This window comes from Choloepus didactylus, chromosome 23, assembly GCF_015220235.1.
Source record: "Choloepus didactylus isolate mChoDid1 chromosome 23, mChoDid1.pri, whole genome shotgun sequence".
Lineage (NCBI taxonomy): Eukaryota > Metazoa > Chordata > Mammalia > Pilosa > Megalonychidae > Choloepus > Choloepus didactylus.
In genome coordinates, this window is record NC_051329.1 from 12,412,329 (window position 1) to 12,436,952 (window position 24,624).

The following is a 24,624-nucleotide window of genomic DNA, read 5'->3' on the forward strand; positions in this document are numbered from 1 at the left end:
CATTGAATCATAACGCCCACAACTTGGGTGTTATTGTTGCTTTTCAGACTCTTGCTTCTTACCTTTAGGAAAATAAAGTAGTCATATACTCATTTCATGGATGGGAGAGATTTGGATACAGTGAATTTTCCAAAATCGTATGGGGGCTAGATCTGGCTCCCAGCAACCTGTCAAGTGCTTTCTTGACTGGCCATTCTTCACCTTAAAAATTTCAGTTTCCTAAGCCCCGTCTCTCCTGCTCTGCATTCTAAGGCATCTGATGCACAAGTCAGAAATCTACAGCAGTACAGGTGATGACAGGTCAGTAGGGATGAACTTTGGGCAAATAATAATAATAACAATAAATACACCAACATTGGAGTCTAACTCTTCTCTGGGCAGAGAAGAGCAGTGAAGGTCTGGGGGCGTGTGGTATGTGGGGCGGGGAGAGGGACTGCGGAAGTTACAGCTCCTTTGCTCTGGGAGTGAGCGACAATATTAGAACAAGTGTGTGGTGGGTAGGCTGTCATTGACTTCACTGTGTGATGTCGAGAAGTCCCGTCCCCCACGTCTCTGGACTCCCCCTTCTCTGCTCGAACCATCCAATAACTTAACTTCTCTGCCTGGGGGTTCGCCTCTCTCCCATCCCCTCCGCTGCTGCATTTTAGCGCTGTCCGCGGTGCTGACCGCCAATCCCCTGACAGCAAGCCATTTCGACCAGCTGGGTTCTGCGGCGCGTGGAGCTTATCCTCTCGGCCTCCCACCTCTCTTTTTCCAGGCACCTCACACATAAATCACGGGTGGGAGGCAGGCTTAATTCCCCCTGCGCCGCGAAGCTGCTGCCCCCTCCACCCCCCTTGTTCACACAGGGCTTTGCAGCAGTGGTGGCAGCCGCTGCTGATTCGGGCGCTCAGGAAGCAATTGATTGTCTACTGCTAGCAGCCCGGAGTTGCCTAGGCAGACGGCAGAGAGAGAAAGAGACAGAAAGGCTCAGAGAGCGAAAACCTTCATCCATGTGGAGGGCAGCCTGCGGGAGCCACTGTCTGTCTCTTGTCCACTGACTGGTCTGAGTTTCTCCTCTTCTGGCACTGGTATTTCTTTTTGTCTTGGTCCTGCATTATTTAGGGATAGTTGGTGTGTTTGTGTGTGTGTGTGTGTGCTGGTGCCTTGATTTTATTTTGGGAAGAGTAGGAGAGTCAAATGAACAATTTTCTTTCAGGCACCTCCGCTGAGCTTTCAAACCAAGTCATCAGGACTTAGCATCTTCCCACCAGCAGGAAAGGGAGGAGTTGGCAAGAATTTGGTTCACCCGTTTCCCTGCAATCCTCCGGTTTTGGTAAGTGGTACTCTTCTTGGTTGTGCAAATGGTTTAGGGGTCTTGGAATGCCAATTGCAACGAGGTATGTGCATGAGTGGTGGGGTAAAGGATGGCTGGGTGGGGGGGTGGTATTGAGGAATGACCACATTTATTTGCCCACAGTCTGCGGTGTTTTGTCACCTAAGCAGCACCCCCAAACCAAATGAGATTTCAGCTCAAGTGTCCAAGGAGGGGATAAAACGGGATCAGGTTTTAGGCAATATGATCAAAATTGCAGCTTCCATCCAGTTTGCCCTCTCCCCTGCAGCAGAAGCTATTGAAAGTAGCCAGCAGTTCTCTGAGTGAATTAACCCTTAATGGAGCTGGCCAAGCTGGCTTGGAGGGTCTCTGGGTGTTCTGACGTGGTGGGTGAGCACCTTGGTCCTGGATGGGAGCAGGTTACCTGAGGCTGGAAGGTTAGCCCTTGCCTGGGTATACCAGGCGAGACTTGCACAGGACAGGGCTCTGATTGTACCATCTTCCAGGAACAGCTGAGTAATTTAATTGTGGTGGTTTTTGCAAGCTTGGCTGTTCTTATTTTCCTGAGATGGGGGGTCCTGGGAGCCATTGAAAGGCCACATTTTGCATGGAATAAGTGGTCAGGCAGACCAGAAAGGAGCAGGCTGCTGAGCAAACATTTTATTTTCACAGGTCGTGTAACCTGTAAGTGTATGGGGAGGGTGGGTGCTCCAAGGCACCCATTTGGGAGACTCCATCCTCGAACATGTCTCAGGGTAGAGAAGTAGGGGAACAGGGTTTGTTGAGAGTCTGGAGAAGGGCTCCAGACTCCAGCTTCAGATCTGTTTCAGGGCAGACCATACCCCTGTGCTAGTTTCTTTTCCTGACAGATCCTGATGGAATAAGCCTGCACCAACCTGTTAGTGAGTAGGAAGTGGAGGTTCCTTGTAACTGAATCCAAAAGCTCACATTTAATTTTAAAATGTCTTTGCCACTAATCCATGACCTATCAAAAAGGGATTTCTCTTTGCTTTCTGCTTTGATTGCATCCACCTTTGGGAAAATGAATATTCTTATTTTTAGCATCTTTGCTATTATCTCAGGGGCCACTTCAGGCTTCTGCACCCTGAGGATTTCCTCTTTAGATTCTTTTCTTGGAGGTGGGAGGAATAAAACATCAGCCCCAGGGACTGGCAAGCCTGAAATGCAAGCAGGGCACACACAGTCTTTTCTCCAGCCCCAGAGCCAAGCAGGGATGCTGAAATCCTGGGGCCTGTGCCTGCTCAGGCAGGGCTTGTGAGGCAGAGGGGGAGGGTTGCCTGGTGGTTAGTGGCAGGGATTTGGGCCTCAAAATCCTTGACTTCTTTTCCTGGCCTCCCTTGCTGGGTGACCTTGAGGAGGAACTTGCAGTTCCTTGAGGAAGAAGTCACCTTAGTTTCCTCCCTGGGTAGCCTTAAGGGTGAATGATGAAAGAAAGGAAATGTGGGTTCAAATGAGGAGCCACGGGTCTGGCCCACGGTGATATTTAAAATATTGAACACAGATTAGAATGGACAATGGCTGGGGCCCTGGAGGGGGGGTTACTGGGAGTCCCCTGTCATGCGGAGTATTAACCCTTTATTTGCTGGATTATGGGGAGGCTTGGGGGGAGTCTGAGGGCAGGAGAGATGAGGTCCCCAGGGCAGGAGTCTTTTGATATGTTAACTGGTCCTGCATGCAGAGCATGCCAGATGAGGGCCAGCCCTCAGGTAGCCAGGGCCAGTTGATCCCGATGGGGGGTTCTTCTGGAATAGCTCCTTGCTGTCTCCCAGCCTTACTTCCTTCGGGGTGGCCAATATCCAAGAGGCTGCCCTCCCTCCTCTCCTATCACATTTGAAGTGGTGCATTGTTCTGCACCAGGGAGAAGGAAACAGAAGCCTCTGGAAAGAACCTTGCACTTCGATCTAGAGACCTGGGTTCTAGCCCTAGCTCTGCCCCCTTTCTGGGCCTCAGTTTCCTCATCTGTGCAATGAAGCAGTTGATCTAGGTGACCCCAAAACTACTTCCAGCTCTGAGTTTCTGTGTGTGATAGGAGTGTGTGTGTGTGTGTGTGTGTGTGTGTGTGTGTGTGTGTGCGTGCATGCTACTAGGAGGGCTTAGCATTTGGGAAGTTAACATGTGTATCAGGGAGGCCCTGTTTGAGTGAATTGGGATGGGGATCCCTTGTGAGAATTTTGCTTTATTGATGGCCTCAGCTTCATAGAGGGGCAGATTTTACAGCATTGGGAGGCCCCATCGAGACCTTTCTCAATGGGTGATAGCAAGGTCTCTTTTGAAAGTCTCCTGTCTGAAAAGACACATATACATACAAACACACAACACCAGGGGGTTCATGGACCCTCCAGAAAGCCCGTCAGGGTACCCCAGATTCAGAACCTCTGATCTAGCCTAACCCCTTCAAGAAACCCACAGAGCGAGTGATGGCACAGCAGCATTCAAATCATCAGGCTACAGAGAGAAGACCCCGGCATCATCCCCTCACTCCTGGTTCCAGCAGCCCCCACTTCTCCCACCCAGCTTGTGGGGGCTGAGAGGGGAGCTCCAGCCTCACCGCTCCAGCCAGTAACTGTGATAGGGAAGCGTAGTGGAAACAAATAGGGACATTTTCTTTCTTGCTGATGGATGGGAGGCGGCAGCCAGAGATTCTGGATTTCCACAAGGGCAGCCTGGAGAGTCATTCCCACCAGCTTGCCCTGCCTTTCCTCTTTTCCTGCTGCCCAGTACACATTCTGGCCTCCTTTCTGGGCAAGTGTGATCTGGTCAGAGTGGCCATGCTGAGCTTTGTTTGTAGGATGTGGAGTTACTCTTTATTTAACCCTCTCCCTCTCTTTGTGTTGGCTATAGAGTGGTTTGTGACTTTCTAGTAAAAACCACCATGACATATAACCCTGCTTTCTGCTCTTTATCCCCTGCAAGTGGGGAGCTGGTCATAAATGCAGACAAGTCGAGAGTTGACGTGAAAGCAGTGAGAAGCCAACAGCATGGTTTATTAAGAGGTGTAATCTGGGATAAAAATAAATCTGGCACCCAGTGGTGGTGGGCTGGAGCCGATGAGTTTAAAATATTCAGCTGCCACCAGAGATGGAGAGCCTCAATGTGCCGAGAGTGAAGGAGGCACCACAGAAGTAGCCCCCTTTCCTTCCTGTTCCCCATTCCGGCCACCTCCTTAACCAGCCATTTGAGCTTCTGAGGGCTGCAGTGTGGGGCTCTGGGGAAGCCAGACTTGGGTTTGAATTCTGACTCCTCTGGTTTCTTGCCGTGGGACTTCAGGCAAGACTCCTAACACCTCTGAGCCTCAGTTCACTCGATCATATATATTATGATAGCGTGGTAAGAGCACAGGCTCTGGTAATAGACCTGCTGGGCTTAAATCCTGTCCCCAGCACCTCCTAGTTGTGTGACTTCACCTCTCTTGGCCTCAGTTTTCCCATCTGTAAAGTGGGGAGAATAATGGAGTTGTGAAAATCCAAGAAGTTAATGCTTTCACAGTGCTTAGTACTGAGCCCAGCTAGGAGTGAGTGTCTAATGAATGTTAGCGATGGAGATGGTGTTGGTGATGGTAACAGTGAAAGGGCCCCGACCAAAGCAAGGCTGTGTGAGGAAGAGGAAGGTGTATCCTCTGGGCCATCCGTGCAGCTGTGGGACCCAGGAGAGTGAGGACGAGGCTTAGAGACAGGGGACTTCCAGTCCCACTTACTCCCTTCTGGGGTCCTTGTGCAGTTACTGGAGGCCTCTGGACTTCGGTTTCTTCATCCAGGAAATGGGCACAATGACCTCCTTTTCCTAAGACTTGTAAGGCTCAGAGCAGGTGGCAGGAGAGTTGTCAGTGTGGTGGGCAAGGTCCAGAGGAAGGGGTCCAGGAGGCGAAGCTCTGATGGCTGCTCAGTCTTTTATTCCTCCAAATCCCTGGGAGGCTTTTGCTGAATCATCCCAACCCACGAGCTCTGGCCCATGGATTTTCTCTAGGAAATCTAAGTTTTCCCTCTCTCTCTCTCAGTGCTCCTGGGCAGGGATCCCAAGGGGCTACCAGGCAAAACCCTTAAGGGCTGAGATTGTTCCATCTTTACCTTTGAAATTGGGGTGAGCACACAGGAGGTGCTCAGCAAATGTTTGCTGAGTGAATAAATGAATGAGACCTCAACTGATTGATTAGTGGATGGGTCAGTTTGGGGAGGGGCCTTTGGCCAGTGGTCCAGCTTCGTCAGTGTTTGCTCATTACGATGAGTCATTGGTGAAGGGGTAGGAAGGGCTTGGCCTCTTCTCGGATCTGTTTCCAGCAAAGGGCTGTCCTCTGTCCTTCTGCCAGAGTGCTCATTACCATTTATTCATGCATCAGACATTTATGGAACACTTACAGTATACCTGGCACCATGGTGGGCTTTGAAAATAAAATAGTGATAAAGACATAATTCCTTTTGGGGCTTGGATAAAGTAAGTGGCCACCTATAAAATGTGATCGTTTGAAGGGGGGGGTTACAAAGAATGCTCCCTTAGGCCCCCTAAAACACTCTCCCTCTACAGCTCACTGATAACCTGAAATTCCATCATTAAAATTTTATTCTTTGTCTTAAGGCTTTACTCTTGGTTAAAGGACAGATGCTTTTGCCTGGGATAATGCATCCAGCCTTATTAGCCATTGCACCCTAACGAGCATGTGTTTAAGACCCTTTCCTAAAAGTGAGGTGGATTTTTGGGGGAGGGGTGGAAAGTGTGCTTTGCATGTACTAGGTTCGCAGGTGAAGGAGGGGGCAAAAAGCAGAGAAAGGCAAATATCGCTGGATTCACACTGTGCAGGGGGTGGGGTGGGGTGGGGAGTGGGAAAAAGCCCTTCATGTTTAGGGGAATCTGATTCGCCTGAAATGATGGCTCTCAGAGCGTGGTCCCCTTTCTCCCCTCACCTGCAGCATCAGTGTCACTTGGGGACATGTTAGAAGGGCAAATCCCTGGGTCCACTCCACATCTGCTGCCCCAGGAGCTCTGAGCTGAGGCAACAGGGATGTGTGTTGTCACAAGCCCTCTACTGCTATAGAGAAAGGAGGGTTTTTTTAATTTACTTATTTTAATGGAAAACACCTTCACAGGTGTTAGTATCACAGTTCTGGGTGTGTTTTGAGCCTCAGATGTTTTGTCACATTTCCCCCTTTCCCCCAAGGAGCTGAGCAGGGCAGAAATCAGACCTACATGCGTTTTATTTTCTGCTACTGAATCTCTGGCTCCTGTTTCCCGCAAGAGGTAGAGCTGGACCCAGAAGGGTTGACCCCATTTCCTGTTAACTCCAGGGGGTGCTCCTTTCTCAGGCAGGACCTGGGACTCAAGTTGGCAGCTATGGTCAGCACCTGGCCAAGCCTTCAGGGCTTGAGGGAACAGAGATGGTTCTTTTCAGCCCAAGTCTGCTCCTCATTTGGACCAGGAGAATGTGGGGTGCCTCCCGAGGCACCAGGCTGCCATAGAGTGTCACGGTGCCTTCCTCCAAGCAATTGTCTTGCTGTCATTAGCTTTAATGATATAATGCATGCTTCAATTTCATTGTAATGGAGCTGTGTCAGACTCAGGCTTAGCAATCCAGCTAGTGAGACACGATAATATGCCTCAGAAAGCTAGGGCTTTTGCCCATCTCCCCCCACCCCCTGCAATTAATCAACAAGAGGAACTCATCTGACAGCATCATAATGATGTTTGGTTTGCGAAGGATTTATTTAGAGAGCAAGGAAAAAAAAACCCTCTCCTCATCTCTCAATATAATCCTCTGAGTAAGTTCATTCAGCTGCCGTTTTCTATCTTTTCCTTTTCTTTCTTTCCTTTTTTTCTCTTTAATGCACCTACACAATGACAAGCAGAAACTTGTGAATGGAAGCAGTTTTTGGTAGAGAACATATTATGTAAGCAGATTTGAGTGCCAACCATTGATGACGGAGTGGCGTTCTGGGGCTGCTGAGAAGAGATGTTTTCTCGAAATTTGTCAGGAGGCCTTCATGCAAGCTGCTGCCAGAAGCATCTGTGTGGTCCCTTCTGTCCCACAGCCTTCCTCTCTGCCCTTTACCCACTCACCCCCCGCCTGCTTTTCCCTCTGTCTCTATAGTGCTGTGTCTCTAAGTCTCTGTGTCTTTCTCTCTCTGGCTCTCTCCCCCCTTTTCTCTACCCCTGTCCCCTTTCTTTCCCACCTTTCCACCTTTTCCACCCTTTTGAAAGTTCTCTCTTTCCTCTCTTCCCTTCTCTTTGTCCCCACCTCCCTTCTGTTTCCCTGCTCCTGCCCCTTCTCTAGTTCTTTTCTCCCTCCCTCTGACTTCCTGCCCTCCTCACTTCCTTCCCCAACTCCTCGGCCCTTCTTCATCCCATCTTTAGCCTCATCGGGTGCTGACATGCAGAAATGACTTGTGAAGGCAATGCACTGTGAGTCCCCGAGACCCCAATTAGAGTGACCAGCCGCATTTGCCTGGGTTTGAGGGTTTCCCGGGATGCAGGACTTTCAGTGCTGAAGCCAGGAGAGGCCAGGCAAATGGACAAGGTGGTCTCTGACCACCAAGCCAGATGCTTGGAATTTTGTTCCAAAGGCCCGAGCCTCAGCTTTCAGGATGAATGGCCTGCCTTCCTGCTCAGCAAGGGGCGGGGGGCGACGGCACAGTGGTTCCTGAAGCCCTCCCAGGCCGTGAAGCCTCCCTGGGCACTCAGAGGCCTGCCCCTGGAGCCCGGCATTCAGTCAAGGGCAAGGAGCTGACTCCCCACTGTTGACTGGACTGACATTCCCCTCCAGCCAGGTGAGAGATGGTTCCATGGTAGAAGTTCTCAAATGGGAGTCTGTGTCAGAACCCCTTGGAGGGCTTCTGAAAACACAGAGTTTCTGATCAGTAGGACTGGGGTAGGGCCTAAGAACGTGCATTGCTAACGAGTTCCAGGTGTCTTAGTTGCCAGGGATGCTATGACAAATCCCACCTACCGGTGGCCTTAAGCAACGGGAATTTATTGTCCGACAGTTTTGGAGGTGAGGAGGCCCACATCAGGGCATCACAGGGCATGCTTTCTTGGAAGTCTGCAGCATTCTGTCAGTGGCTCAGTCCCTGCCTTGGTCACTTGGCCGTCTCTCTCCTTCTGCCTCCTCCTCTGGCTTCTCCTTCCCTGTCTGATTTCCTTTGCTTTCAGGCCATGTCAGATTGAGGCCCACCCTCATTCAGTCTGGCCTCACTCTAACAGGTGACATCTTCAAAGATCCTATTTACAAGGGGGTCTATACCCGCAGGACCGGGCTTAGGACTTGAACATGCCTTTTGTGGGGTCATGATTCCATCTCTGACACCAGGTGATATTGACACTGCTGGTTCTGGGACCACACTTTGAGAACCACTGCTCTCTGCAAACTTATTCCCCGTCCATCCATTCATTCATTAATTCATTCATTCCCTGATGTTTAATGTGTCCTACCACGTGCCAGGCACTGTCCTGGGCACTGGGGATGTGGCAGTGAATGAGCCCAAGTTTCTTGCCTTCCCAGAGCATACCTTTAGTGGGAGACAAAGGCAGTAAACAAGCAAAACACTGAAACAAGATAATTCCAGGCCACGGTAAGTGCTGCGAAGGAGACAGACAGTATGACATGGTAGAGAATGGCAGGTGGTGGGTGGGGGGAGAGAGCTAATTTAGATTTACAGAGGGTGGCCAGGGAAGGCTTTTGGAGATGGCGGCATTTGAATTGAGAGCTGAGTTTCTAGAAGAAGCCAGCCCTGCAGAGATCCGAGAGGAGCACAGCTCAGGCTGGGGGGATGGCAAGTGCACAGGCAGGAGCCCCTGTCTCCAGCGGACAGTGAAGAGGCCTGTGTGAGCAAAACAGGGGAGAGGGAGGTGGCTAAGGCAGGAGAGGGGGTGTGGGCTGGTCCCTCAGGACTTCTAGGGTGGGTGAAGAGCCTTGGATTCGGTTTTACTTGAGGGGAGGCTTTTAAGCAGGAGAGTGCCATGATCTCATTTACAATTTCTGTGTATTGGTCTCTGCAGAGAGTGCACCACAGGAGGCAGGTGTGGGAGCTGGAAGACCAGTGATGGCGGCACAGGCCAGAGCAGTCAGATTTGGGGTGTATTTTGGAGTAGCCTGGGGGTCTCACTGATGGTGCAGATGGGGGGTGGGGGAAGAGAGAGGACCCACCCCTGGAGGTGGGACGTGTTCTTGGCAGGGTCCAGCAGTTGTGATTCTGGGGACATGGAGAAGGTCCTTGGTTGTGACCAGGGGCCTGTGGGTTGAGAGGCAAGTCCCACAGGCTGTGCAGAGTGATGGCACCTTCCCAGGAGGTCTGCAAATGCCCGTTCCGAGCTGGCTTAACTGCTCAGTCCCACTCTCCAAGCAGAACAGGCAACAGCACAGGGATTTGGTTTCTCCCATGAGTAGTGGCTGGATTACTGTCAGGATTAAGCAGAATATTGTCACTTGGCAAAGGCGATGAAACCACTGCTAGTGGCTGCTACCATGTCAGGCTGGGGTTTCTGGCCAAATCTTTCGCCCGAAGGTTTGAAGATCAGGGGGCTTGCGGGAAAGTCTGTCGGACATGAGGGGAGTTGCGGGCTTTGGGTATCTGCCGCTTCCCCTCTGAACATGAGAGACCTACCTGTTGTTTCCCTGGAGCCCAAGTGGGAATCATCAGCTGAGGGCCTGCCCCGAAGGACAGAGCAGGCCAAGCCCCCATCCTGGCACAGAGCCTGTGCCCCAGAAGGGAACAGGACTGCAGGTGTGTGGCAAAGCACTTCCTTTGCCTTTCGGAATGGGGTCTGCTGCTGTTTCTTTAGTTTTTTCAGGCCTCTGTAGCCAGCCTTCAGTGTATTCTTTGAAGAGGGGATCTGGAAGTGTGTCCTCTTCTGGAAAATGGAGAAGTGCTTAGAGCAAAAATCCTGAGGGAAAAATAAATGATGCACACATGTTGGTGTCCGGGAAAGGTTTTGCTTCTGAGGGGAATGTCTTCATTTGTAGCCAATCACAGAAGATACTCACCTCTGATATCCATGGAGGACTCATCTCCTTTGCAGATTAGCACAGAATTTTTGCTGTAATCCTAAGTGCTGAGGGTTTCTCATTTCCTAGAACATGAAGGTCATTGATCCTTTTGGGTCCCTGTCTCACTTCTCCATTATTTATTCTTTTATCCCATATCCCATTCCCCTCTGCTCATAGGCAGCTCTTCTGTTCTGTCTAATGGGCATCTTTTCTGTTTGTTTATGCACCTTTAACACATGTATTTTTAATTTATGTAAGTGGTATTGAGTTATTGATCTCATCATTTTGCCCTTTTTTTCACCTGGCCCTGCGTTTGTAAGATCTGTTCGTGTTGCTGTGTGCATCTAATCCTTTAGCTTTTCTTCTAATTGTTGCCATGCACCAAGGCATTTCACCCCCATTTCATACTCATTTTCCTAAATTGCATTTGTTTCTCTCCAGGTACCCAGAATATTTCTGGGATTTTTCTTGCACTGCCCAACTGGGATTCTTTCAGGAGGCAGAGACCCATTTTAGTAGAGATTTAATAGTAATTTGGGAGGTGCAAGTACATGCTTCTACTGTTTCATTTTTGATTATTTGCTCCAACAAACATTGAGCGCCGACTGGATGTCGGGCCCGGGCATGTGCAGAGGGCATCTGGGTAGTGCCGTGTCGAGTGGGTAGGCTCTGGAGCAGGCGGCTCTGGACTTGAATTCCTGACTCCAATGCTCACTGGCTGTGTAACCTTCAGCAAAGTGGTTTGCCTCTCTGAGCCTCAGTTTCCTCTGCTGTAAAATGGGGGTGATGATAATATTCATCTCATAAAGTTTCTTGAGAGTGAAATGAGATGGTGCATTGCATGCTTTCTGTAATATAATACATATTTTTAACGGCAGCCCTGGGGTTTGAATAAATAAATGTTTTTATCCCCTCCCTGTCCTGCTGCATCTACTGTGAGAGTGAGCATGCAGGTATGTGAGTGTGTATAGTGTGTGTGTGTGAGTGTGTGTCTTTGGGATATATGTGTGTGTTTGAGTGTGTGGCTCTGTGTGTGTATGAGCGAGTGTGTGTGAGTGTACATGAGTGGTGTGTTGGGGAGTGAGTTCCTGGCTGAGGCTGAGAGGCAGTCCCCTCTGCTGGGTGGTCATTTCCCACTCGATATGAAAAGGCCCTGGGTTTCCGGGCTTGGGTTTCCTCCTCTTGCAGAGTCTCCTGCCTGTGGGAATGGACAGGTGGCAATACAAAGGTTCATCGTTGCCCTGAACATGCTTGGAGAGTAAAACGCCACAGAGGCTGGTGGTAGGAGTCCTGAAAGAGGCCAGACAGATCCCCAGAGGCACCCCAAGGCCCTGGGATTCTGGAAAATCCCACCTCTGGTTGTCATAGCAGCAGTTGTGGGAAGGGAGCCCTTTATCCTAATGGGGCACTGTGGGGCTGTCATTTCTGGTTAGAACAGGCCATGTGGTGGCCCCATGCCTCCGACCTGCTGCTTCCAGCCTTCCGTCATCCTCTTGAAAGAACACTGAGCCAAGTCCATCCCTTTGGATCGAGCCCCAGCCGTGCCACAGAGGCACTTGTCACCTCGAGCTGTGGTTTCAGTTCAGGCGGCAGACGCACTGGGGGCAGGCTGGTCCACGGAGCCACAGAGCGCTCACCGGGCACTAGGCTCCGGCTTCCCATTTCCGTGAGTCCCTCCAAAGCACTGGGAAGGAGGTGTTATCGTGTCACTGACATCCTAATTCTGAGGCAGACACTGAGGCTACAGGGAACAGTGTGACCTCAGCACCCCAGATGCACTGTCAGTCGGTGGTAGGTTCAGGGTCTCAGACCCAAATCTTACCGATGTCCAAAGCAAACACTTAATTTTCGTAGCAAGGAAATGAACTTCCCAGGGCTTCATTTTTTCTACTCTGTAAAATGGAACAATAACCATAACTTTGCTTACCTGTTAGAGTTGTGGTGAAGGTCAAGCAACTTAGAAAATTAAAAAATAGAGAGCGAGCATTGTGGAAATCAAATTCTCTATTTCTTCAGCTGAAACCATCGACGTCATACCGAAAAAGAACAGGGCCGCACTGACTGGTAGGGGGCAGTGTGCTTGGTGGTTCTAATCCCAGCTGTGCTGCTTGCCAGCCTTAACCTTAGACAAGTTACTTGACCCCTCTGGCCTCAGTTTATCCACCTGTAGGATGGGAATTATAATAGCCTCTCCGTCATGAGTTGCTATGTGATTACATGAGTTAATATAGATGAAGAACTTGGAACAGTGCCCAACACATGACAAACCGTATAAATGTTACCTGTTTATTTTTGCATAGGACTTAACATTTTTAAAAGAAAGTACTTCTAGATGCAAGTAGCTTCACAGTAATCTTCTTTTTGAATCTGCAGATTTTATTGAGATATTTCACAATCTTTTGAAGGAGAGAGTTGGCACTAAGCCCCATACAGGTGAACCAATTTCTGAAGGTCACAAGGTGAGCTAGGAACTAGGACCAGGATTAGTCTCCAGGGATGACGAAGGGCACACTGCAAAGCTCCAGGCTCCAGGTCCACTGGCCAGCGACAGTCATGGACAGACCTGGGGTCACCTCCCCATGAGACAGGCCAGAACAAAGCAGATGGTTAATGTGATGGCCTTGGGATCCTTCCTGGGGGGCCCCAGCAGGTGTGCCTGTGAGCACCCCCAGGTGGGTGCAAGTGGAGGCTACACCTGCTCCAAGCCAAGGAATACCTGGCCACACGGCAGCAGGTTCTTTCCAAAAGGTGAGTGTTTTAGTGTCTCGGCTGTTAAAACAAGTACCGTACAATGGGTTGGCTTAACAACAGGAATTTATTGGCTCGGGGTTTCAGGGGCTAGAAGGCTTGCTTCCTCCTGGGGTCCGTACCTTCTAGTTGGCCAGCAATCTTTGAGGTTCCTCGATTTTTCCATCACATGGTGATGCACACAACAATATCTTTTCCTTTCTCTTCTGTGTTCCATTGACTTTCAGCTTCTCCCCATGGCTTCTTCTCTGTGTCCAATTTCCTTTGTTTACAAAGACTGCAGCCTTAGTACACATCTTTAAAGGTCCTATTCGCAAATGGGTTCACACCCACAGGACAGGGGTTGGGAACTGAACTTGCCTTTTGTGGAGGACGTGATTCAATCCCCAACAGGTGGCTGATGCCCCCCTTATGAGCCGTAGCTCCAGGGTAAACCAACAGGGCTCCATGGGCTGCTTCCCCGCTGTCAGGAAAGGTGGGACCTTCCCAGCTCCTGGCCTCTGCCCCCCACCTCAGCGGCATGTGCCACCAGCAAAACTTTGGGCTTTCTGTTCTTTACCCCATCAGTAGTTGTTTCAGGCCCGAATGTCTGTGTCTCAGACATTAGTTGCCCTTGTGAAACCTGGCTTGCAGGTGGCATAGCACAGCTGCTAGGCGCTCGATGGGGAGAGCCAGTCTCTGGTTCAAATCTCCAGTTCACCCCTATCAAGCTCTGCAGAATTGGCCAGTTACTAAAGCTCTCTGTACCTCAGTTTTTTCGACTGTAAAATGGGGATGCTGTTAATAATAGTACATATTCTGTAAGGGTCTTGTGACAATCAAATGGGTTCATACAAGCAGAGCTCATAGGACAGTGTCATTGCTGTTTTCGTTGTCATCATCATCATCATCAATTTTGTTGTTATTTCTTAGCAACCCATGTGGATGCTCAGATCTTTGGACCCTCCTAGTTCAGGAAGGCTCTTGAAGGTCACCTACTTAGGCTAGTGGTTTCCAAACTCTAATCTGGTCCACGATAAATTTCCCCCTGGCCATGGTGAAAGGAGGAAAGCAGATATTTATAGATGGGTAAAATGCTGCCAACGAAATTTTCCTAGAAACAATTTTCCTCTAACCTGACCTTAGGTCCTTTCTACTTGTTTAATGTTAAAATGTATTTCTGAAAAATGAAACATGGGAAATAGTTGGTGGTAGTTCATTTTTCATTTTATTTTTCAGCCCCCTTCCTTGGCAAATATAAATAACAACAATTACAAAACTTGGGGGAGGTTGCCCTTAAACATGGAAGGGAGCTTATTTTGTTCAATTATTGACCTCAGGGGTTATCAGACATCTCCTGGGAGTATTTTTTAAAAATACAGATTAAGATCCATCCCTATAAATTCTAATTCAGGAGGTTGGGGGAAGTGCCCAGAAATCTGCAGTTTAAAACATTTCCTGAGTGGTTCAGTTGCAGCTGGTCCATGGGCCATTCTTGGAGGAAAGCTGCTCTTTCTGGTGGGTGAATTCTCTTTATACCTCCCAGACCATGGACCCGGATACCTCCAGCATGTTACAGAGGCATTCTGTGCACTCTCAGACAGGCCCAGTTACCTGGCCGCTCCTTCTGACGTCCAGTACAGCCGGCCTCCTGTTGCTTCTGCTCATTTTGCCTACTGGAGCTAAACTGAAGCCATACAGTTCCTAAGACAGAGCATGACGCTGGAGAACAAAATGCACATTAGGGGGTGGATGCATGAAACTAAAAATCTGAGTGTGTATTTAGGGGGATCATTTGGAAGTCTCCCCTGCACTGTCGTTTGGGACCTCCCTCAATTAACATATAATTTTTCATTCATGCAATAAATATTTATTGAGAATTTACTACCATGTCAATCAGATGGTCCCAAATACAAGGCAGACCTTCAATTCCACATTTTCTCAATAAAAAGATCAAGCCCCCTCCCTACGTCAACACGAAATGTTTCACTCAACTTAAAGAACCTTTTGGGGATGTAGATGCAATTGTCAAATATCCATTTATGATATTTGATTCATTAATTGTATTAGGCATACATACGTAAAATCATGGTATATTTAAAAATCAGTTAATCCATAAAACTACTTTTCCTCCACTGATACATGATTTTTAAAGAGCCACTTAGCAAAACAGGTAAGTAAGTAAAGTTTTATAACATTAACAAAGATCATCTACTGCAAATACCTTTTGTTGAAGAAAGGGAAAAAGGAAGAGATACCATTTGGAGTTATATGATGGTTGAAAAATTTAGGAAGAATTTGCTTAAGTTATTTTGTTATTCAAAATAAAGTGAATCAGGAGAGAAGAAGAAAGAATGCTGCATAGTATGAAAAATATTTTAAAGACCTGGTTAGAAAGTGATTTCCTGTTTTCTCAGAAATATTTGGAGGTTGGGTGGGGTCCTCATCTACTATTTGGTTATTTATAATACTTGTCAACTCCATGCTCAGTGCTGGGACGTAACAGTGAACAGTTTCTATTTGGTACCTTCCCTCATGGAGTGTAGAGTCTACTGGGGAAGTAGACATGAATCAATAATCAGGCAAATGGATGTATAGTTACAAACCAAGGCAAGGGCCCTGAGGAGAAGAGCACAGGTCTATGAAAGCGTGTCACAAAACAATCTGACCAAATCTGGGAGGGCTTCCTGAGGAGGTGACATTTGACCTGAGAGCTGAAGGATGAATAGGAGTTAACTGAGTAAAGATTGCAGAAAAGAACATAGCAGTAAGCAATTTAGATTGATAACTTCCCTCATGGTCCTGGCAGTAGGACCAGGGTGTGCAAAGTCTCTGAGGTGGCATCCAAGGCTCTGAAAGAAGGCCAGCATAGCTGGAGCATGGAGTGGGGAGGAGCACAGTGTGAGAGGAGGCCAGTGGTCCCGGCAGGACCAGGGTGTGGCAATTTGTCTATCCTGAGAGCGATGGAGGATTCCCTGCATTTCACAAACAGAAGAATGACCTGATCAGATCTGTGTTTTGAAAAGGCCAGTCTAGCTGTAGTGCAGATTCATGTGTAGGAGAGGAACTTGGGGAGACTTGACAAATACCTCAAAAAGGGCTGCATTTATTGGCCAAGCCCTCCCCAATTGCTCTACCTCCGTTGACAGCACGGACTTCCTGAAAAGGAGGAGGTCATTGGAACCTTCGCCAGGGAGAGATTTTGTCCTGCAATTGACCAAGAAGGTGGGACCCTTGTCTGAAAACATGGGGAGTGAGAATAGAGGGAGGGAGGAGGGATGGTTGCCAGTCAACCGGGGTTTAAATTCCAGCTCTGCTGCTGCATAACCTTGAGCAAGTTGCTAAATCTCTCTGGACTCATCTCCCCATCTGGAAAATGGGGATAACAACACCTCATTGTGTTGTCTTGGGACTATAATAAACCAATACGTAGTCTTTGCTTGGAACAGGGCTTGGCACATAGTAGGTGCTCAATGAACATTCATTTTTATTTTCATGGTGATGATGATGAAAGCTCAGAGCTCACCCTTCTAGAAGGGGTACTATTAATCCTTTCCACCTTTCTGCACACTGCCTCGCCTCTCTTAGACCTTTACTTGCATGTCACCTCTCTGAGGCCTTTTCTGATCACCTTATTTAAAATTGCACCCACCCCCCGCCCCATGCCCAGAACTCTCCTTCCCCTTTCCTGCTTTATTGGTAGCCATTGCATTTAGCACCGTGTGACACACTCGTTTGCTCACTATTTCCCCTGCTAGAATGTCCACTCCACCAGAACAGGGATGATTCACGGCTTTACTCACAGCTGTATCCCCAGCGCCATGCACAGCGCCTGGCACACAGTAGGTGCTCGAGCAACACTTGTAGGCTATATGAACACTCACTGCATCAAGCTAATGCTCCTTGCTGCTGTTTGAAATCTCATCTGCTCTGCAGGCTGCTCCAGCTAACCTACAGCTCATTGAACAGCAACAGCAGCAAAAGAAAAAGAAAATTCCCAAGCACAGGAAGGGGTGGGAGGTGTGGAGAGAGAAGGTGTTGATGTCCCGGAGATGTCAGGACCAAGAAGAAACTGAAGGTCTTTTATAAAACCAGCTCAGCAATCTGATCTTTTAACCCGATTAATTCCATTAAGACTTTGTCAATATCAACATTAGGCTAGCCCTGCCAGTGGCAGCTGGTGGAGCGGCAGGCTTATTCAGTATTTAAGTAGACCTGCATTGCAGGCTGAGGGTTTGTTGCAGAAGAACAATCAGCAAATGACCAGGGATAGTCCCTTAAGTGGTGAATTATTTTTAAAAGAAAAGAAGGAAAAGCCAAAAAGCCCTCAGCCTCACCTGGCTTTCCCTGGTCTCTGGTAGGTGTTGAACAACACACCAGAGTTATTTGTCCTGACCCAGGGAAAGATAGCCCAGAAGGGAAACTGGGGGGCAGGGAATTTGGTCCCCTGGGTTCCGTTCTAGCATTGCATGAAACAGCAATTCTCAGTGTCGCCTGGAACTTACAAGAAATGCAGTCTTGGGCTCTACCCCAGACCTCCTGAATCAGAAACTCGGGGATTGGAGAGAGGGCATCGAGCTATGTTTAACGAGCCCCCCACCCCACCCTGATCTCGCCCCGGGTGATCCTGTTGTACACTCAACAGGAAGGAACGAAGGAAGGGAACCTGGTATTGGTGGGGATTGGAAAACAGGTGGTTCTGAGCTGGCGGTTCTCAGTCTTGGCTGCACATAGTAATGACGGGGGACTTTTGAAAAGTATTGATGCTGGGACCCTCCCCCTAGAGTTTCTGCTTATGCTGGGGTGGGATGGGGTCCTGGCATTGGCATTTCTAACACCACCCCCAGGTGATTCTAGGGTACAGCCAGGGACACGGCCCTTTGTTCTAAGGCAGCCCCTCTGTTTGCCACTAGTCATCTTACCTTATGGGTCCTCAGTTCTGGCATCTGTAAAGCGGGCTCCTAACCTCCCATCTCACCTGACTTATGGGGAAATTATGCGGCTTAAGAGAGATGCTTGTGAAATCCTTGTGGGGTCTGAAAGTGTTGTGCAAATGCGGAAAACACCAAGGGTGACCCTGCAGTGTGTCAGTATCTTTTGACGGTTCTTAACCATTTCCTTCCGGTTGCCGGATCTGCCCTGTTGCCCTCATAGTCCAAGAATTTTAAATAAGCCCTCAAGGCTCCCCAGTCTGGAGTTGCCACACCTAGTAGAGGACAGGTTGACATGAAGGTGCTGAAGACAGAAAAAAAAAAACAAGAGGAGCTGGGTATGTGTTCAGACCTTACAGGTTATGGTTCTCAATGAGGACTTCATACTAGAATCGTCATTGTCCTAAAATCAGAGTGCCCAGTTATTGAGCATTTTTATCCAATTCTCCCATCAGCTCTGGGAAGAAGGTACAATGGTGAGCCCCACTTTTCAGATAAGGAAACTGAGGCACAGAGGGGATAAGTAATTTGCCCACGGTTTTAGGCTAGCAAGCAGCAGATCTAGGACTAGCCCCAGGGAAGTACCTGAATTCAGCCCCTTCATGTCAAACGGGTCCCTAAGCTGAACACAGGTGCCTTCCTGGAGAGGTCATTATTGAGGAGAGGGGCTGAGGACACCACATGGCCAAATGACTCAGGGGGAGCTGACCATTGCCTTCGTGTCCTCTTGCCTCCAAATCAGACCCTTAACCAGGGCCTCCTTTTGCTAGCTTCAGCTGTTTCACAGCTTGGTTTTCTATTCAAGACTTCCACATCCCCAGCTCTTATGATGAGAAAGAGCTAAGTGAGGAGGCAAGAAAGCTGGTTGGGGACGCTTCACTTTCCTTTCTTGACTTTCCTATGACAGCTTAGCCGCTCAAAACCAGACAACTTTGCAAAGCTTCAGTTCTTCTTTTAGGAAGAAATGACCTTTAAACCTCCTTTCTCTCATTAAGAAAGAACTGGAAATGAGGGCTGAGGGAACTCAATCCTCACCTGCACTTGGCTTTACGAGTGGGGAACCTTCCTATACCCTCAGTGGCAGTTCCCAGCAGTGATCCATTTCATTGCAGGAACTGAGCTGGTAGCCTGGGTTGGCATGAACCATTTGCAACCACAATGGCTCATCCTTAGCTCACTGCAAACCTCTTGCCTCCGAGCATGTTCTGCGGAAGCTGGGGATTGAAAATACACTTATAAACTCATTTGCTGCCCAGCCCTGGCTCATTATCTGATCAGACTCCAGGAAGGCTGTGTGCTAGATGATTCCTGTAAGTCCCTGGTGAACCCCCAAGCCAATGTGTTCACTCTTGGCTGGTTTTCCTTCTTCTCCTTCACCTTGTTTTGCTCCCAAAAGGTGACAGTGGAGGACGGGGATCGAAGTGCACCTTTGGTTTCTTGTGGGAGAAGCTAACCAGGAAACAAGCCATGGGCCTGGCAGCTTTCCTCCAAAATTGCCTCTTTGCCTCAATTATCTCATTATCTGCCCCTTGCTTCTACCATGCTCTGAAAAATGAAAAACAGTAAACAGACCAAACTATCAAACATCAGTCTCACTTAATATTCCTCGGTTTAAGAGGATAAGTGGAAAGGTAGGGGCACTTGCTGGTTATTATAGAATTTCATATATATAATATATATAATGTATTATATTTTATATATTATTGATATATTATCTATTTCATCTGTGCATATGTGTATGTATCAATATGTGTGTCTTGTATCTGTTGTTGACCGCATTGCTTGCAAAGCTAACTCAGACTAATTCAAGTGATACAAAGAGGCATTAATAGACTTATGGAACTAAGAAGTTCACAACATATGGCTCAGACATGGCTGGACCCAGTGGCTCAGCAATATCGTCAGAACCAAGCTCTCATCCTTGGTTCTGTTTTCTTCTGGGTGGGCTTCACTCAGGCAGCTTTCTCCACCTGGTGGAAGCCCACCAACTCCTCGTTTGTCTCATCCCAGCTTCAGCCCCGTAGGGAAAAAAAAGAAAACCTCCTACCTAAAATCCCAACTAGAGTCCCAGAATTGAGTCTAATTGGCCTGGACTGGGTGACTTATCTAATTTTGAACTGATTCTATCTAGAGGAGGAGAATATGCTGCTTGGCCAGGCTGGGATCACGTGACCACCACACCTAGAGCCGGGACATATAAGAACATATAAGATTTGATCTGGGAATTGGGGGTGAATGGAGGAGTGCAAGCATTTCAGGGGGTGAGAAATTCTACCTTGGTACCTTCTGATACATGAACTTCGGGGAGAAAAGTATAAATCAAATCATACATGAGTGGTGGATGCCAACGTTTAGAAAGAGTATCAACCGCTGATTTCACCCCGGCACATGCGCACACACACACACACGCATACACACACTCCTTCACCTGTTCACTAATTTGGGGAGGGGAGGATAAAGCATGTATGCCGCAGTCTCCCGTCCTGAACCCTGGCTCTGGCGCAGTGCTGCTTCTACTTAGCATTTCTCAGGAATGAGGGCTTCACGTTTATTGTTGCTGATGTTTTCTGTCTTCGTGGAAAACACACACAGTTGATGCTGTTGGTGTCAGTCAGGGTCCAAGCAGGAAGCAGACGGCAAGTCAAATTGTGTAATTTGAGGAGAGTTCTCAAAAAGGACAAAGGTGTGCGTGGGATAAAGGAAAACCAGCCATGGAGAGTGACACATCCTAGGGCTAGCAATAAAGAGGCGCTCTTAGCACCCTGGCCCTGAAATGGGAGGGAACAGCACCCCCAAAACGGGGCGAGAGCTGGGGGTATAGCTGTAGACCCCTCAGGCAAGAGCTGTGGCAGCGGGAGGGCCTGGGCCGGAGAGGGGGTGGATGGAGGCAGGCTCGAGGATCTGTTATTCACGGAAACAGAGAGGCTTTGTGTTCTTGGTGAAGTGGTCTTGGGTTTCTTAAATCCACACTTGGACTCTTGACAGAGACTCGAGGCAAACATGATTTTGGGGGGACGGGGGTCCTGGCAGGTGAAGGTTTACCCCGTGCAGGTACCAGGCTGGTGCTCCCTACACGTTACTTTTCATTTCCACCTCTCAACAATCCTATGGAGTAGGGGCTGTTAGGGGCCCAATCGACAGGGGAGAAAACCGAGGCTCGCGTTAGTAGTTTGCCCAGTCTCACCCAGCTTGAGGTTCGTGAGGGGTTGAGCCTGGGTCCATGGCGCCAAAGCCTGCACTCCTAATCACCACCCTGGATGGAAGATACCAGCGTGCAGGTTTTACTGTGGGAGAAACGAGGGGTTGTTTGTACGCGTGTGTGTGTGTGTGTGTGTGTGTGTGTGTGTGAGGCAGGTGCAGTAGGGGTGTGCGGATGTATAGTGTGAGTATAGGGGCCTGGAAGTGGAAGTGGGTTGTGGTGGGTGGGAAGGGGGCTGCAGGGATCGGGGTGTGTGATGGGAGTATGCAGGTGAGCGTGGTATCTGGAAGTGGCTTGGGGTAAATGGAGGGGGGGTGCCTTTGCATGAGCGTGTATGTGAGTGAGCATGGGGGAGGGGGGTGGGTGCCTGGGGTGTGCTGTGGATGGGAGTGTGGTGCCAGGTGTGCAGGTGATGGAGTGGCCATGTGCGTGTGGGTGTGTGCGTGTGTGTGTGTGCACATGTGGCGGCAAGGCAAGAAGACAAGGAGAGCCCTTCCATGGGCCCTAAGTACCTCTTCTGTGCAAGGATGGAGTGAAAATGTTTGATTTTCCAGGGCAGGAACCATCCTAGTCAGAGCCCTTGAACTTTCTGTCTGGCAACCAGAGACTGGTTCTGCCTCTTGACAAGAGGGTCAGGCCACGTCAAGATGTTGAAAGGGAAGCGTCCATGCCTTGAACCATTTCTTCCCAAAGGCAGAAAGGGGCAGTTTGAGGAAAGCGCATTGCCCTTTTTGCAAAAACCCAAAGAAGTGGTTTTGCTGTCTGTGCTTGATTACCTCTAGTGACTGGGAACTCATTATCTTTCAAAGTAGCATACCTCCCTTTAGATAGCTCTGATGTTAGAACGCTGTTCCTTGCGTTAAGCCAGCCTCTTCCTTACTGCACCTTTCACCCGTTGGTGCTAGATCTGGCCAGGGCAGCTGTATTAAAAGAGCCTGGTAACAGTGTTGGCACCTGTGCTGGTTTGGATGTATTATGTCCCCCAAAATGCCATTATCTTTGATGCAGTCATGTGTGGGCAGGAATCATATTGGTGTTGACTTTTGATTGGATGTTTCCATGGAGCTGTGATCACTCAACTGTGGGCAAGATCTTTCATTAGATAATTTCCGTGGAGACATGGCCCTGCCCATTCAGCATGGGCCTTGATTGGTTTACTAGAGCACTATATAAGCTCAGACAGAAGGAGTGAGCTTGCTACAGCCAAGAGGGACACTTTGAAGAATGCACAGGAGCTGAGAGAGGAACTTCAGCTTACAGAGATATTTTGGAGATGGCCTTTGAAAGCAGACTTTTGCTCCGGAGAATCTAAGAGAAGACAAACGCCCCAAGAGCAACTAAGAGTGACATTTTAGAGGAGCTGAAGCCTAGGGAGGAACATCCTGGGAGAAAGCCATTTTGAAACCAGAACTCTGGAGCAGATGCCAGCCACGTGCCTTCCCAGCTAACAGAGGTTTTCCGGATGCCACTGGCCATCCTCCAGTGAAGGTACCTGATTGTTGATGCCTTACCTTGGACACTTTATGGCCTTAAGACTGTAACTGTGTAACCAAATAAACCCCCTTTATAAAAGCCAATCCATTTCTGGTGTTTTGCATTCCAGCAGCATTAGCAAACTGGAACAGCACCCAAAAAGAGAAACACCAGACTTTATACACTGGCTGGCTCCATCATATTCTCACTCTGTGACCTTAATTCACCCCTCGGAGATTCAGTTGCCTCCTCTGTGAAATGGGAGTTACCTCAGTGCTTACCACGTAGGGTTGTGGTGAGGATTAAATGAGGTGGTATCTGGAAAGTGCCCACCTGAGGACCTGCCTCTGCCCAGCTGCTCAGTACAGACCCTGAGAACAGAAGAGGGGACGGGTCAGGAGCACAGGCCCTGAAGCCAGACTGCCAGCTGTGTGGCCTGGGGGAAGCTGCCTAACCTCTCTGTGCTCCAGGCATCTTTCCTGCCAAAGGGGAGTGATCATAGTTTATCAGATCACTGTGAGAACTGTCTGAGTCAGTTGCCTGGAACTGAGCCTGGGATATAGCAGTCACTCAGAAGCTGGTGGCACCCACAAAGGAGTAAGTGGGGAGAGTTAATGACGTGGCTGTTTACAGAGGGGTAGGCCGACAGCAAGCTCAGGGGAAAGCAGCAAGAGATGCTCAAGCCCCAGGACTAGCAAGATTGGGTAGCCATTTCCATCCCTAGACCTGGGGTGGGGCAATTACTGGGCCCAGATGGAAAAGGCTTGTGTGGCGAGGTCCTCTTCAGGGGGCCATAACCTTGGGGAGAGGGGCGGAGCCAATCCATGGTGACCCCAGCCTCCCTGTCCTCCCTCCCGCCAATCATCCACTAGTGCCTCCCACTGGACAAAGCCAGCCAGAAGGCAGAGGGCAAGCTGGCCCGATGGCGTCATCCACACAGATCAACCTCCCAGGGCCCAGAGCAGGGGGAGGGTGAGTGGATCTGGAAGGGTGAACAGAAAATATCCAGCAGGGCTATTCTATTATTATGCTGAACCATACGATGCTGCCACACTGCCACCATTCTGATCCAATAAAAATGGCAAATTAATATGTTTAACTGAATAGTAGTATTATTTGCCCCAACAGACTATAGAACTGGGTGATCAGGAGGCTCATTTATGCAAGACCCAGGTTGGATATTCCACCTGCTGTCAGTGTGACCTGGACAAGCCAGGGCCTCTGTTTCCTCATCTGAAAAGTGGGAATGCTGCATCTCCCACCTGTAATTTGTGAATATGACCCTCGAATAAGGAGGTGGGCACCAATGCCATTTATAAGGGGATAAGTGTCCCTTTCTGCTCCAGGGAATTTCATCTCTCTTCTGTGATGGTGGGATCCAGGGCTGCAGAAAAGTCAGCTCTGGCCAAGTTTTAATCGGGAATGAGTTTCCTTGCAGCCTGGGCCTGAGCGGCAGCCAGGGGCCATTAAGCTAAATGATTTGTTTTAATACTCAGACCTGTCTAATCACATTTTCCCATTCGGGGCCATGTGTATCCATGCATGTGTACGCAAGCCCAAAAATCAGTCCTGAGCTTTTCCCCTTTCCCTTGTTTGCCACAGCGTAGTGAGGACAAGGATAAGGTTGGTTAATGCAACAACAGCAGGTTTCCACTTTATCAGGCAATCAGGTAATTGACTGGACTGTGTAGAGATTGGGTTTTAGATTTGGATCAGTGGCACTCCAGAACCAAGGAGAGCCCCAGGAAAAAAAAGACTCTGTGACTCTGTCTGGGGAGATCTTCTTCCCAGCAAGAGCAATGCCACATGTGCTGCCATCAGTGTGACTCAGGGGTTGCCTCTGTGTTCACATTTTGAACGCACCCCTGTTACGACTTTCTGGCTGTGTGCCCTTGAGCGAATGACTTCCCCTCTCTGAGCTTCAGTTCCCCCATTTGTAAAACTGGGTATAAAATGATCTCTAGGATTATTGTGAAGATCAAATGAGAGG

General features: G+C 49.0%; 1 protein-coding gene across 2 annotated transcripts in view; it reads left to right on the forward strand.

Annotated features, from left to right (window-relative positions):
- Window positions 1-619: 619 nt before the first annotated feature.
- Window positions 620-24,624, forward strand: part of RPH3A (rabphilin 3A) — a 105,988-nt gene continuing 81,983 nt past the window's right edge. For both annotated transcript variants that reach the window (XM_037816807.1, XM_037816808.1), the window contains exons 1-2: window positions 620-1,070; window positions 1,199-1,315. The gene's annotated coding sequence lies outside the window, so the exon portion shown is untranslated. The remainder of the gene's footprint in view (window positions 1,071-1,198; window positions 1,316-24,624) is intronic.